At 39.9% G+C, this 15,829-nt stretch overlaps 1 protein-coding gene across 8 annotated transcripts in view; it reads right to left on the bottom strand.

The window, feature by feature from the left end:
- Positions 1 to 15,829, bottom strand: part of MACROD2 (mono-ADP ribosylhydrolase 2) — a 2,017,409-nt gene that overhangs the window by 783,513 nt on the left and 1,218,067 nt on the right. The window lies entirely within an intron of this gene.

The following is a 15,829-nucleotide window of genomic DNA, read 5'->3' as shown; positions in this document are numbered from 1 at the left end:
ATTACTGTTCATCTTTCTCAGGACAGAATGAGCTCATTGAAGCCAGGAATTATGTCTGCTTTGTTCATCACTTTATCTCAGCACATAGGACAGCACCTAATACATGGTAAGTGTTCAATATTGAATGAATGTATGAATGAATGAATGAATGAACAAATGGATCCCACTCATTCTTGCTTGAGTCAAAACTTCAGAGAAGTGTGGGAAGAGTTAGAATATATGGGTCCTTCATACCAAAGGACAAGAAATAACTGTCCCGTTGTTGACACACCCCCTCCATCAGTTCAACATGAGTGGGAAAGAGAAGCAGAAGTGACGTGAGAAACACAGCACACCCGACAACAACACTGTATCTAGAGTAGGGACTAGAGGAAAGACCAAAATCACTTCTGCAAAAGCACAGGGTCTGTTATGTCCCAAGACTGGTTCTGTGTGTCTGCGGATGTGAAGGACACACAACCACAGTGCAGCCGAACGTCAATCTACTGGAGTCTAACAGTGATGGGTTCAAAATGCAGACTCAGTCAGAACGGACTCTTTCATCAAAAAAGTGAAACTTTTATTGGCAACTGGACTCTCAGCCTACTACAAATTATCCTGATGGCTGTGTTCCAGTCTTACCTGTTTCCAAACAAAGATACAGTATCAACTGTCGCGTGCTTCCCCGTCCACGTGAATTCCTGAGATGATAACCACCTTTCCTCATGCCTCCTGCTTCGTACCAGTCATGAGGCAACACTGCTTTATGAAGTCCTTAGAACTGCCTTAGCTCACTTCACCCTTAATAGAAGGGTAAAGACCTTGCAGTCATCATGATAACAATAGCTACTGTTTATTTAGTGCTTATATGCTAACCAACCACTGTGACAAGTGCTTGGCATACATTGTCTTCAATCCTTACAGCCTGGCTAGGTAGATATTAGTATTCTCACTTCATAGATAAAGAAACCAAAGCTCAGAGTATTGCATAAATTGTTCACTATTGTACTCTTTTGTCAGACGACTCCAAGACCTGAATTCTCCCACCATCCACTATACACTGTGTTCCTGCAAACACAGCACCCAATTGTCAGAGCCAACAATTGTATCCGGATGCTCTAAGCGACAGTGGAGAAATCAATCACTTAGCTACCCAGACTGCCCCCTCCATCTTCAGGCCTTCAGACGAAATTGCTTGTTCTTTTATGCCTAGTCAGCAGTTCTCTTAAAAAGTCAAAATCTCACCTTCTTTGTTGGCTTTCATTTTCTTGGCAATTCATTGTAGGGAAGGTGTTAGTTTGGGTAGAAAAGTTTAATTTTTAGGCTCTCAGGAAACAGTGGATTTCCTTTCAAGGTCAAGGGAACAGCATGAACAAATGCAAAAACTTCCCAACAGAAGTACCATGACAGGTCCAGACCAACTAGAAGAAGGGATACTGGGAATCACAGGAAAGGGGCATTGGATGGGAAGATGGATTGGCAACTGCAAACACTAGTCAATATGAAATGTACTTATATTTGGAAGTAACTGATACAGATTATTTTACTCCCCAAATTGGAAAAGATAATTGACCTATGATCTGAAAATGATCAATGCCTTCTTTCCGACGTGCATACTGCATTCAGAAAGTGTCTGTTCATTCTGTGCCTTCAGGACCATGAGTTCCCACCATTTACATAGTGAATGTAAACAGTACATCTTCAGCACAGTGCTGAAGAGGAACAAAGGAGCAGACTCTTACCAGTGGTCTTGGACTTGGTCTTGGTCTTGGTCTTGGTCTTAACATAGACACCTTTTTGTCTATGCTAAATGCTTCACAAATTGATTGTTATAAGTATCAAAAAAAGAAATTCCTGAGAATCAGTTTACTTATCACTGACTTACGACAGAGAAACATTGACCCTATAAATCAAAATAATTTTCCCTACACTTAGCTTCTGAATGACTTCCAAGGAACCACTCTCTTACAAAAAACAATTCCAACTATGATTTGCCTAGATAAGTCCAAATATTCTGTTTGATATACACCAGGAGGTGGGAAGGGAGAACTCTGGGAAACTTTCCAATATTTTTGTGAAAAAAATTTTAATGAATACAAAGAATCATGAAATGCTAATACACTGGGACAGCACTAAAGCCTCAAAATAGAAGTTTACTTTAAACACAGTTTTATACATCCATAGATACTTTTCAAATTTTCCCTTTTTAGCACATAATTAATTTCCTAATTAACTAATTAGATATTTTAGCAGGCTTAAAGACTACAGGGGTTAAATACCTAACTGTTCCATGGTTACTGTTACGGAAAAAATGGTGTTAATAAGGGTTGGGTTCTTCAAACATGTTTTTCATTTTTCCCTAAGAATATAATTCTGTGTTAGGCAGTGCTTTATTACAAATGTTAGGGGTAGGCGGACTGGGAACAAATCCCAAGTCTCTAATTTGAAAATCTAGCATTTCATAGATGGAAGTATAGTGTTTCCACATAACTGTACCTCTGTTAACAAGAGTCTGTTTATTAACCACAGTTGACCACATGGTGTCTTGGGGGAAAAGGCAGTTTGTGTTCTGAAACTATTTCTGGATGTGCTCACCCATGTTCGGCTAACTGGTCTTGGGGCGGGGAGGCCAGCCTGGCTGCCCCTGAGATGAATGGGGGAGGTTAGGACAGAAAGGGCATCTTTCTCCACAGAGATTTAGGGTGCCCCTACCTTTCACATTCATTCACTAATTTATTCACTCATCAAAGTAATCATTCTTTCAGCAAATATGTATTGAGCCCATACTATACGCCAGGAAAAGAATTAGGCACTTTATATGTATTATGCATTTATTCAACATCCAGAACATTTTTCTTGAGCTCCTACAATGTGCCAGTGATGTTTTAGAAACTGGTAAACAGGGTAAACATGGCTTTTACTCTCATAAACCTTTGGGGATTTTTCTTGTGGGGGTGGGGGTCATTTGGGTTCCATATTTTGTGGGGCCTGAGGTTTATACAATTTTGAAGGCCTATTTACCAAAAAGAAGATGCATTTATAAAAACTGGTCTTTCCAAGTGTGGGCCCTGAAGCTGAAGCTTTATTAACTTCATGGGAAATCTGCCTCTGGGCTCTGCTTGCTGACATCTCCTATTTCATAGTCTATGTTTGTGTCTCCCAACCAGGTAGGTTGCCAACCATTGGAAATTTACTTTTTTGGGGACTTAAAAGCATATAAATTTTTCAGAGTCTTTTAATAAATGCAAATTCTCTTACATGAGATCACAGCTTAAGGTGTTATTATCCCCCGGGGGGCTAGTAGGTGCCAAATAAACACTGAAGTAATTAATTAATTAAAGGTGTAAACAGAAGCCTTGTTAGCCGGGCAGAGTGGAAAAGTGAAGGGGAAGGGAGTTTCAGGGGCACCCACTGAAAACAATAGGGGTTGAGAAGGCAGGTGTGTGCAAAGTATGAACTGTTTTCCTTATAAATCTCTCTGGGGTCTGGCTGCCCAAGATTGACAAAGTTGCATCAAAGTCCTCAGTATTATAGCGACGGATGCTACAGCAAATCCTAAACGACAGGAAGGTGGCCCCAGAGCCTATGAACAAATCTCCTCTGGGGACAATTTGCAGAACAGATAATCATTCTAATGATTATCCAATCTTATTTCTTTTTTCCTTTTCTGTAATTTAATTTTAATTTTTTTTGAATTTCATTTTTTTAAAATACAGCAGATTCTTATTAGTTATTTATTTTATACATATAAGTGTATATATGTCAATCCCAATCTCCCAATTCGTCCCACCACCACCGCCCCCCCCCACTTTCCCCCTTTGGTGTCCATACGTTTGTTCTCTACATCTGTGTCTCTATTTCTGCCTTGCAAACCGATTCATCTGTACCATTTTTCTATATTCCACATATATGCGTTAGCATGCGGTACTTGTTTCTCTCTTTCTGACATACTTCACTCTGTATGACAGTCTCTAGGTCCATCCACATCTCTACAAATGACCCAGTTTCGTTCCTTTTTATGGCTGAGTAATATTCCATTGTATATATATACCACATCTTCTTTATCCATTACTCTCTTGATGGACATTTAGGTTGTTTCCATGACCTGGCAATTGTAAACAGTGCTGCAAAGAACATTGGGGTACATGTGTCTTTTTGAATTATGGTTTTCTCTGGGTATATGCCCAGTAGTGGGATTGCTGGGTCATATGGTAACTCTATTTTTAGTTTTTTAAGGAACCTCCATACTGTTCTCCATAATGGCCATATCAATTTACATTCCCACCAACAGTGCAAGAGGGTTCCCTTTTCTCCACACCCTCTCCAGCATTGACTGTTTGTAGATTTTCTGATGATGGCCATTCTGACTGGTGTGAGGTGAAAACTCACTGTAGTTTTGATTTGCATTTCTCTAATAATTAGTAATGTTGTGCCTCTTAGCCACCTGCATGTCTTCTTTGGAGAAATATCTGTTTAGGTCTTCTGCCCATTCTTTGCTTGGGTTGTTTGTTTTTTTAATATTGAGCTGCATGGGCTGTTTATATATTTTGGAGATTAATCCTTTGTTGCTTCGTTTGCAAATATCTTCTCCCATTCTGAGGGTTGTCCTTTCGTCTTGTTTATAGTTTCCTTTGTTGTGCAAAAGCTTTTAAGTTTCATTAGGTCCCATTTGTTTATTTTTGTTTTTATTTCCATTACTCTAGGAGGTGGGTCAAAAAAGACCTTGCTGTGATTTATGTCAAAGAGTGTTCTACCTATGTTTTCCTCTAAGAGTTTTACAGTGTCCGGTCTTAAATTTAGGTCTCTAATCCATTTTGATTTTATTTTTGTGTATGGTTTTAGGGAGTGTTCTAATCTCATTCTGTTACATGTAGCTATCCAGTTTTTGCAGCACCACTTATTGACGAGACTGTCTTTTCTCCATTGTATATCCTTGCCTCCTTTGTCATAGATTAGTTGACCATAGGTGCGTGGGTTTATCTCTGGGCTTTCTATCCTGTTGCGTTGATCTATAATTCTGTTTTTGTGCTAGTACCATATTGTCTTGATTACTGTAGCTTTGTAGTAAAGTCTGAAGTCAAGGAGTCTGATTCCTCCAGCTCCAATTTTTTCCCTCAAGATTGCTTTGGCTCTTCGGGGTCTTTTGTGTCTCCATATAAATTTTAAGATTTTTTGTTACAGTTCTGTTAAAAATGCCATTGGTAATTTGATAGCGATTGCATTGAATCTGTAGATTGCTTTGGGTAGTGTAGTCATTTTCACAATATTGATTCTTCCAATCCAAGAACATGGTATACCTCTCCATCTGTCTGGGTCATCTTTGATTTCTTTCATCAGTGTCTGATAGTTTTCTGAGTACAGGTCTTTTACCTCCTTAGGTAGGTTTATTCCTAGGTATTTATTTCTTTTTGTGGCAATGGTGAATCTGATTGTTTCCTTAGTTTCTCTTTCTGATCTTTCGTTGTTAGTGTATAGGAACACAAGAGATTTCTGTGCATTAATTTTGTATCCTGCAACTTTACCAAATTCACTGATTAGCTCTAGTAGTTTTCTGGTGGCATCTTTAGGATTATCTATGTATAGCATCATGTCATCTGCAAACAGTGTCAGTTTTACTTCTTCTTTTCCAATATGTATTCCTTTTATTTCTTTTTCTTCTCTGATTGCCATGGCTAAGACTTTCAAAATTATGTTGAACAAGAGTGGCAAGAGTGGACATCCTTGTCTTGTTCCTGATCTTAGAGGAAATTCTTTCAGTTTTTAACCATTGAGAATGATGTTTGCTGTGGGTTTTTCATACATGGGCTTTATTATATTGAGGTAGGTTCCCTCTATGTCCACTTTCTGGAGAGTTTTTATCATAGATAGGTGTTGAAATTATGTCAAAACCTTTTTCTACCTCTATTGAGACGATCATATGGTTTTTATTCTTCAATTTGTTAATATGGTGCATCACATTGATTGATTTGCGTGTACTGAAGAATCCTTGCATCCTTGGGGTAAATCCCACTTGATCATGGTGTAGGATCCTTTTAATGTGTTGTTGGATTCTGTTTGCTAGTATTTTGTTGAGGATTTCTGCATCTATGTTCATCAGTGATATTGGTCTGTAATTTTCTTTTTTTGTAGTATCTTTGGTTTTGGTATGATGGTGATGGTGGCCTTGTAGAATGAGTTTGGGAGTGCTCCTTCCTCTGCAATTTTTTGGAAGAGTTTGAGAAGGATGGGTGTTAGCTCTTCTCAAAATATTTGGTAGAATTCACCTGTGAAGCCACCTGGTCCTGGACTTTTGTTTGTTGGAAGATTTTTAACCACAGTTTCAATTTCATTACTTGTGACTGGTCTGTTCATATTTTCTATTTCTTCCTGGTTCAGTCTTGGAAGGTTATACCTTTCCAAGAATTTGTCCATTTCTTCCAGGTTGTCCATTTTATTAGCATAGAGTTGATTGTAGTAGTCTCTTAGGATGCTTTGTATTTCTGCAGTGTCTGTTGTAACTTCTCCTTTTTCATTTTTAATTATACTGATTTGAGTCCTCACCCTCTTTTTCTTGATGAATCTGGCTAATGGTTTATCAATTTTGTTTATCTTCTCAAAGAACCGGCTTTTAGTTTTATTGATCATTGCTATTGTTTTCTTTGTTTGTATTTCATTTATTTCTGCTCTGATCTTTATGATTTCTTTCCTTCTACTAACTTTGGGTTTTGTTTGTTCTTCTTTCTCTAGTTCCTTGGTGTAAGGTTAGATTGTTTATTTGAGGTTTTTCCTGTTTCTTGAGGTAGGATTGTACTGCTATAAACTTCCCTCCTAGAACTGCTTTTGCTGCATTCCATAGGTTTTGGAGCATCGTGTTTCATTGTCATTTGTCTCTAGGTATTTTTTTGTTTCCTCTTTGATTTCTTCAGTGATCTCTTGGTTATTTAGTAACGTATTGTTTAGCCTCCATGTGTTTCTGTTTTTTACGGTTTTTTCCCTGTAACTGATTTCTAATCTCATAGCATTGTGGCCGGAAAAGATGCTTGATACGATTCCAATTTTCTTAAAATTACTGAGGCTTGATTTGTGACCCAAGATGTGATGTATTCTGGAGAATGTTCCATGTGCACTTGAGAAGAAAGTGTAATCTGCTGTTTTCGGATGGAATGTCCTATAAGTATCAATTAAATCTATCTGGTCTATTGTGTCATTTAAAGCTTGTGTTTCCATATTAATTTTCTGTCTGGATGATGTGTCCATTGGTGTAAGTGAGGTGTTAAAGTCCCCCACCAGTATTGTGTTACTGTCGATTTCCTCTTTTACAGCTGTTAGCAGTTGCCTTATGTATTGAGGTGCTCCTATGTTGGGTGCATATATATTTATAATTGTTATATCTTCTTCTTGGATTGATCCCTTGATCATTATGTAGTGTCCTTCCTTGTCTCTTATAATATTCTTTATTTCAAAGTCTATTTTATCTGATATGAGTATTGCTACTCCAGCTTTCTTTTGATGGCCATTTGCATGGAATATCTTTTTCCATCCCTTCACTTTCAGTCTGTATGTGTCCCTACGTCTGAAGTGGGTCTCTTGTAGATAGCATATACATGAGTGTTGTTTTTGTATCCATTCAGTGAGCCTGTGTCTTTTGGTTGGAGCATTTAATCCATTCACATTTAAGGTGATTATTGATATATATGTTCCTATTACCATTTTCTTAATTGTTTTGGGTTTGTTTTTGTGGGTCTTTTTCTTCTTTTGTGTTTCCCACTCAGAGAAGTTCCTTTAGCATTTGTTGTAGAGCTGGTTTAGTGGTGCTGAATTCTCTTAGCTTTTGCTTGTCTGTAAAGCTTTTGGTCTCTCCATCGAGTCTGAATGAGATCCTTGCCAGGTAGAGTAATCTTGGTTGTAGGTTCTTCCCTTTCATCACTTTATATATATATATCATGCCACTCCCTTCTGGCTGGTAGAGTTTCTGCTGAGAAATCAGCTGTTAACCTTATGGGAGTTCCCTTGTATGTTATTTGTCATTTTTCCCTTGTTGCTTTTAATAATTTTTCTTTGTCTTTAATTTTTGTCAATTTGATTATTATGTGTCTCGGCGTGTTTCTCCTTCGGTTTATCCTGCCTGGGACTCTGTGCTTCCTGGACTTGGGGAGCTATTTCCTTTACCATGTTAGGGAAATTTTTGATTATAATCTCTTCAGATATTTTCTCGGGTCCTTTCTTTCTCTCTTTTCCTTCTGGGATCCCTATAATGCAAATGTTGGTGCGTTTAACGTTGTCCCAGAGGTCTCTTAGGCTGTCTTCATTTCTTTTCATTCTTTTTTCTTTATTCTGTTCCATGGCAGTCAATTCCACCATTCTGTCTTCCAGGTCACTTACCTGTTCTTCTGCCTCAGTTATTCTGCTATTGATTCCTTCTAGTTTATTTTTCATTTCAGTTATTGTATTGTTCATCTCTGTTTGTTTGTTCTTTAATTCTTCTAGATCTTTGTTGAACATTTCTTGCATCTTCTCGATCTTTGCCTCCATTCTTTTTCTGAGGTCCTGGATCATCTTCACTATCATTATTCTGAATTCTTTTTCTGGAATGTTGCCTTTCTCCACTTCATTTAGTTGTTTTTCTGGGGTTTTATCTTCTTCCTTCATCTGGTATATAGCCCTCTGCCTTTTCATCTTGTCTGTCTTTATTTGAATGTGGTTTTTGTTCCACAGGCTGCAGGATTGTGGTTCTTCTTGCTTCTGCTGTCTGCCCTGTGATGGATGAGGCTATCTAAGAGGCTTGTGCAAGCTTCCTGATGGGAGGGACTGGTGGTGGGTAGAGCTGGGTGTTGCTCTGGTGGGCAGAGCTCAGTAAAACTTTAATCTGCTTTCTGCTGATGGGTGGGGCTGAGTTCCCTCCCTGTTGGTTGTTTTGGCCTGTGGTGAACCAGCACTGGAGGCTACAGGCTCTTTTCTGGGGCTAATGGCAGACTCCGGGAGGGCTTATGCCAAGGAGTACTTCCCAGAACTTCTGCTGCCAGTGTCCTTGTCCCCGCAGTGAGCCACAACCACCCCCCGCCTCTGCAGGAGACCCTCCAGCACTAGGAGGTAGGTCTGGTTCAGTCTCCTATGGGGTCACTGCTCCTTCCCACTGGGTCCTGCTGTGCACACTACTTTGTGTGTGCCCTCCAAGAGTGGAGTCTCTTTTTCCCCCAGTCCCATCGAAGTCCTGCAATCAAATCTGATTGGGCTTCAAAGTCTGATTCTCTGGGCATACCCCTCCCATTGTTGGACCCCCAGGTTGGGAAGCCTGACGTGGGGCTCAGAACCTTCACTCCAGTGGGTGGACTTTTGTGGTATAATTGTTCTCCAGTTTGTGAGTCACCCACCCAGCGGTTATGGGATTTGATTTTATTGTGATTGTGCCCCTCCTACCATCTCACTGTGGCTTCTCCTTTGTCTTTGGTTGTGGGGTATCTTTTTCATTGAGTTCCAGTGTCTTCCTGTCGATGATTGTTATCAGTTAGTCATGATTCCAGTGCTCTCATAAGAGGGAGTGCACGTCCCCATATCCTGTCATCTTGAACCATTCTCCTGTTCCTTTTTGATATACACCAACCGTGATTTTCCAATCTTGACTATAACTTTATTCCAAAAAATTACCTTTAGAGCCAGACAATATTTATCATTAGTTAGCCATTTCACCTTAAAATGTACTTATCTGTTTACTTTTCAGTTAGAAACAATACATGGATCTCAACCAGCCTCACCAGACACAGGGAGATGGGTGGATGGGGGAGGAGGTGGGGGGGTGGCAGCTAAAGAATGGGTGAATGGAAGTCTGGGAGAGGATGAGACAGGGTCAGACCCCAAGGGAAAGCCTTGTCCAAGCACAGGAAGAGAAAGGTAAATGGAGACATGTTGGCTTGGCTAGCCTGTGTAGTCAGACCCTCTGCATGAGGAAGAGTCATGGACGTGCTCTGTGGGAAGGTTCAATAGTGAACATTGTTATCTATGTCCTGTGGAGAACTGTGAAAGCAGTGATTTATAATCTGACAAAAATAATTTAAACATATATAAGAAGCTCCCATCTGAACCACATATTCAGTCAAGAGGATTTGCAAATGAATGCTGTTGACAATTTTACCACCCTCCTCCATTCAGAGGAGGTTGATGGAAATCTTGTGGTTCTGGAGTTTTAAGGGAGATAATTCAGAAGGCATTCCTCTTCTGAGGAGACAAGAGCAGAAAGAAAAAAATCGATTCTATTATGGTCTGATGCTTCCTGTTTCCCAAGGTCTGGAGGGAAGGCATTTTTTCTGGGGAGTTCATGGGTGGAGATTCCAGCTGCTATCTTGGCCATGACCCTGAGGGTAACACGGTCACTCATTCATTTACTTTTTCAATAGTTAATTCATTCCCTCATTCATAACCCTTAAGATTTCTAGATTCTCATAGTCTGATCCCTATACTCATGCAGAGAAACAGTTCAAACAGGAGGGAAGGAAGGAAGGGCGGGAGGGAGAGAGGGAGGGAGGATAGAAAGAGAGAAGGAAGAGGAAAGAGGATTCCCAATTTATATTTAAATACAATTTTAATTTGGAAGAATTTTAATTTTTCAAAGGTGTTTTTGAAAGATACCACCAATATCAGAAGTCTCAATAATCATCTTGTACTCCATTTCCTCTGTTTTCTACCACAGTTTTCTGAAATCCTGCACTGCTCTTGGATACCTCCTTCTCAAATAGAACACATCAAATGAAACAAATCTAAAACTCTCCCTTCTCTATCTTCACATCTCAGCCTCTCCCCATCTCTTTCTCTATCCTCTCTCACTAACTTCCCACACTCACCTCCCACCTTCTGATTTTTGTTTGTTTGTTCTGCCCAGTTTCCAAATCCAAAGGAGAAAAGCCTAGAAATCTGTTGATGGGAGGGGGCAGACAGAGGGAGAGGATAGTGGCCTCCCCCGGGAGTTAGGTCAGAGGCGGGATGCTCATAAGTGAATGTCTGACACTGTTCCATGTTTACTACATACCCTGGACAAAAGTTTTGAGATCCTATTTTGTGCCAGGCATCATGCCAGGCTCTGTGGACACAAAGGTAGCCAAAGTGCTGTCCCTGCCCTCCAGAAACTGAGCAATCTGCTGCAGCAGTCAGAAAAACAAGCAGCAAATTACAATGCTCTGAGATAAAGTCTCTTCCAGATTTGAGCACAGAACTTTGGGGTCTCTGGAGGTCGGGGGGAAGGGGGCGAGTTCCCAGGAGGCATGGGAGAGCTTCTGAGGTGATGTAACCTCTGAACGATGGTTATGAGGAGTTAGCCTGGTAGGGGTGGGGACGCAGAGGGGAGAGGAATAGAAGGACAGTTCTGCACACAGACATGTGAGGGACCCTGAAGGATAGAGAGATTTCCACTGAGGCCCTCGCATGGCCTTGCTCCCACTACTATCTCTTCTTTGCCATTGTCTCTAGCATATGCCTTTAGCCCTTACCTGTCTCTCTCCACCTCTCCTAATAAAATCCAAATTGTTCAAACAATGGCTGCTAATCCCCAAGAACAACTTCTCCCTCTTCCTGCTAAAGCCTATAAACACTCACCCTGCTTCTCCAGTTAGAATCTCTGCCCAGCCTTCTCATGCCTGCTACTCTAGAATAAAACAGAGGTTCACACTAATGGTGCTCTTGCTAGTGGTTGATTTTCTTCCACAGAGAACAGCACAGAGGCAGACCCAGATATCCCATTTGGGTAACCGTGAGTAGTTCTGTGTGGGTGAGCCAAAAAGTTGGGGATGCGAACAAGCATGGTGGGTGACAGGGTGTTTGAGGTGACCAAGAGACAGCCAGATTATGGCCGGCCTTGAAAACCATCTTCAGGATTTGAGGCTTGGTACAGAGGACCGTGGATTCGTCTAAGGGATCCATTGGGGATCCGTTAAAACAAGAAGCAAGTGGCATGAGACGTGGAAAATTTATGGTGCTGAGGATGGGTTGGAGAGGAAGGGAAACAGAAGCAGGGAGCACAGGTAGGAGGTAACTGAAGCTCTCCAGGTGACAGAAGAAGGCATCTTGCCACTGCCTTTCCCCACCTGGGTGGTGAGGATGCCATCGGGGACTCTGGCCAAAACCTGCTTACAGTAGTCAGCAGGCGTGTCATCCTCGCTCCTTTAACTGTATAATCTTTATCTGCCTGATTACACAGGAGAGGCTCTTTAATCATCAGCACAATGTATGGCACATGGTAAGTATTCCATGAAACTTCACTGCCTGGAATTGAAATATTTTGGAAGCTACCAAGGCCCCAGGTTTATTTAGGTGAACGGCACTATGAAAATATACCATCCCCAGAACCTGAAGAAACTTGTATCTTTTCACTTCCTCTTGCTGTGATAAAGGAACATTACAATAGCAACAAAACTTTTCAAATCAACACAATGTTTTTGTGACAGTGTGCAATTCCAGCTTATGAATTTTTTTTTTTTTAGTTTATTAAGAGATGATATTAAAAAAAAAAGTTACCCACATTTTCCAATTCTGCCACCATCTGGGCAAACAATGTAAATATTTACAAGCAAAGTCTTAAGGTGAAGATGTAGGTTCCGCAGTATTTTGAAACCTGATAGTGTTGCTTTTCACAATGGCCTGTGGTTTCCCTCCATTGTGCTTCCTTACAAAGCCTTTGAACAAGCATGTGACACACTCAGGGAGCGTTAGCAGATGCTAACATTTTATTAGCTGATTTATTAAGCTATTGAGGCTCATTCTTTGAAAAATGGAGAGAGAAATCCAGACACAACAGAAGTTAGAGAAATCAGAGATCAACCTTTGGAACAATGGTCTCTAGTCACTTTTTTTCTCTTTGTTAACATACCAAGGTAATTTAAAACAGATCGATGTCTGTGTGAATGCTTGTAGCCTTTTTTTTTTTTCTTTCCAGTGAGAGAAGGTTCAGGAAAAGTAGAAGAAGAAAAAAAAAAAAGGAAAGAAAGAAAGAGAGAGAGAGAGAGGAGGGAGGAAGGAAGAGAAGAGAGTACAGTGGTACAGTGCCGTTGAAATATTTACAGGAAATACAAATTTAACTGGAACCTGCTTGTGATTTGTCCTCTTTAGATCTGCTATTAAGAAACAACTTTATTTCTACATGCAGCTAAAATTACATAGAAAAACTGAGTCACATGATAACACCCTTATCTAAACATCTTGATAGAAGGAAGATTGCCAAGAAAGGATGGCTTATGGATTAGGTGGAGTGGGACGGGTCAATACGTGGCTGGATTTGAGGGGCACAGGGAAGACATCTCAAAATTTCCTCATCGGATGGCTGGAAGTTAGCATCTATTCTTTCAGGTAATGCATTTACCTTCTCTGGGTCCCATTTTCAGATACAACTGGTCCTGGAAAAGTGAATGGAAGCAAGTCGCTCCCCATTTAGTGTGAATGTGTTTTTACTATGTCCTCCTTAGGACAGGCAAACTAAAGCATGATGAGAAAACTGGGACCAGGGAACCAGAGGAGAGCTTGCAGGGTGATCAGATGGCCACTGCTTTCCACCTCTTCCCTGCAATTCCTCAGCGAAGGAAGAGGAGATCAACTACATTTACTTTACAATTTTTCCAGGTTCTGCTGTTGCCGAAGAACATCGCAATCTGACTGTTAATTCACAGAGTGATTTTCATTTACAATATATAAACTGTAACATGTTAATAATTGGAAGGAACTCTACTAACTGACCTTTTAGAATCCCACCAGATTATAAACCAAATATCTGATGGAAAACAGTCCACAATCTGGCTTTTCTTAAAATACTAAGTTTTATTTTGAACTTCCTTTTTATTACAAGAGCCACCTTCCATTAATATTCGCAAAGCAAAAAGGCGCTATCAGAGGAAACAGGAAGAAGCAGAAATTTTGTCAGCCAGATTGGCCTAACCTTGACTTTGTTGTGCAAAGTATGGGCTCTAAGAGGCCTGTTCATTTTGTGGGAGCCAAATCAATTGCTTATAAGCCTCTGCCATTTAAAAAGTCATGATGGGCAGTTCACGCTGCTCATTAATACTCAAGCAATTATTGATATTTGTTCTGGATTTCAACATCTAATTAAAGCTGAGTGGCTAGATTTGCATACAATAAGCAATAGAAGTGACTTGCATCCTCAGTCCCACAGGCATAATCAGCTTCACCATACAGTATCATTAAAACTCACATGCTAATTATAGCTAATTGGTCCCTGTAAATAGAAGTCTTTTCATTCAGGATATAGACTTTCTTTCAAAAGCCCAAATCCTGCTATTCATCTAAAAAGACCCAAGATGCTTAAGTCACCTTAAAAGAAAAATAGTTCAGGAAAGATTCTGTGTGTGTGTGTGTGTGTGTGTGTGTGTGTGTGTGTGTGTCCCCAAGATACAAAAAAATCTGGGTTTCTTTATTGAAAGGATTCAGATCCTCAGTCAAAGCAAAGCAATTTGTTTTAACCTGCTAATTAATTGTACTTGTTGGTAAAATGTGAAATTGCCCAATTAGAAATGAATAAAATAAGCATTCATAATTTGGGGGGATTAAACAAATATTATTAATAGATTAAATCCTCGAGTGGCCCTTTTGAAATTGTTCTCTAATTACTCCTAAAGGACCACATGAAAAGTGAAATATTGGACAGCTTTGATATGGAAAACCAAACTGGCCTTCTCCAAAATCAATGCTAAATACTATAAATCTAATGATCAATTGTCAACAGTCAAAAAAAAAAAAAAAAAGGGCTAAAATAAATGCTGTATATAAATGGATTACTAGAGCAACACCTCATTTATTTTGTATTTAGAGCTCCCCTGGTTTGCTGCTGCATTAAACTGAGCCTGGATATTTCTAACCATGCAGCTCATACAGCAAGGCCAAGAGTTTGAGGTGTGGTCATTATTTTACCACCACCTTGGAAATAATATTTAAAAAGATTGAATAACCCCGTGGCCCATAGTTTATTACCCACTGGGAAAGCTCAGCTATAAAAGAGATTTTAAATTAACAAACATTTCTGGATGTGACTTGTTTTGTAAAAAGAAAATTAATATCAGAGAGAAACGTGAAGCCAAGCAAACAATATATTTTTTAACAGCAGAAATCGTTTAGACAAAAAAGTGTTTCAAGAGAGATTCCATTCCATTTTGCTCCATCCTGGTGCTTTCTCTTCTCTGCCTGCAACCTAAGAAGGAAAGTTGTAGATGATGCTTCTTTCAGATGCACCTTGCTCAGCCAGTGAGATGTAGATGGTGATGGCTCCCAGATTACATTTCATGTCTGGGGTAAGAGAGGAAAGGAATGGAAGAGAACAAAAGAAAACGGGGAGAGAAAAAGCTCCTGGAGTAAAGAAGGGAATTTCAGGGGTGTGGCTAATAATTAGAGGCTCTGCTCAGTTTTAGTGCCTGGGTGGATCCCGATCTCTATCTTCTGCTTTCATTATCCTGGGCATTTCCTTCTAAAAGAGTTTTAAGTCACTGACATATGAATTTATGACTTTAAAAACAACTAATGTATGACTTCATGCCAGTACACAGATGATTTGATTTTCTGACTTTTTAAAAACCACAACAAATACAATAAAGTATCAAGTAAAGATCTCTCATACATTGGCCCTTGGTCACAGTGATTCATCTGTCCCACAAGTAAATATAAAACTGCTCAAGAAATGGCACTTAGAGTTCACCTATTTCTCCCTTCCTTCTACCCGTCACTGCCCCTCCAACCCCCTCCTCCCCAAAGACTTTGTCTTACTGGACATTTTCTCCTCGTTTATAGGTTTACCTCAGATGTTTTTCTCTCCTTAACTTTCCTTGACTTGGAATCCCACTGGTCTTCCTCTCTCCCACATTCTATTGTGCCTGAATTTTTTTATTAA

The sequence above is a fragment of the Eubalaena glacialis genome, chromosome 13 (genome assembly GCF_028564815.1).
Source record: "Eubalaena glacialis isolate mEubGla1 chromosome 13, mEubGla1.1.hap2.+ XY, whole genome shotgun sequence".
NCBI lineage: Eukaryota > Metazoa > Chordata > Mammalia > Artiodactyla > Balaenidae > Eubalaena > Eubalaena glacialis.
Note: the sequence above shows the minus strand (reverse complement) of the source record. Positions and strands in the feature narration are given on the sequence as shown.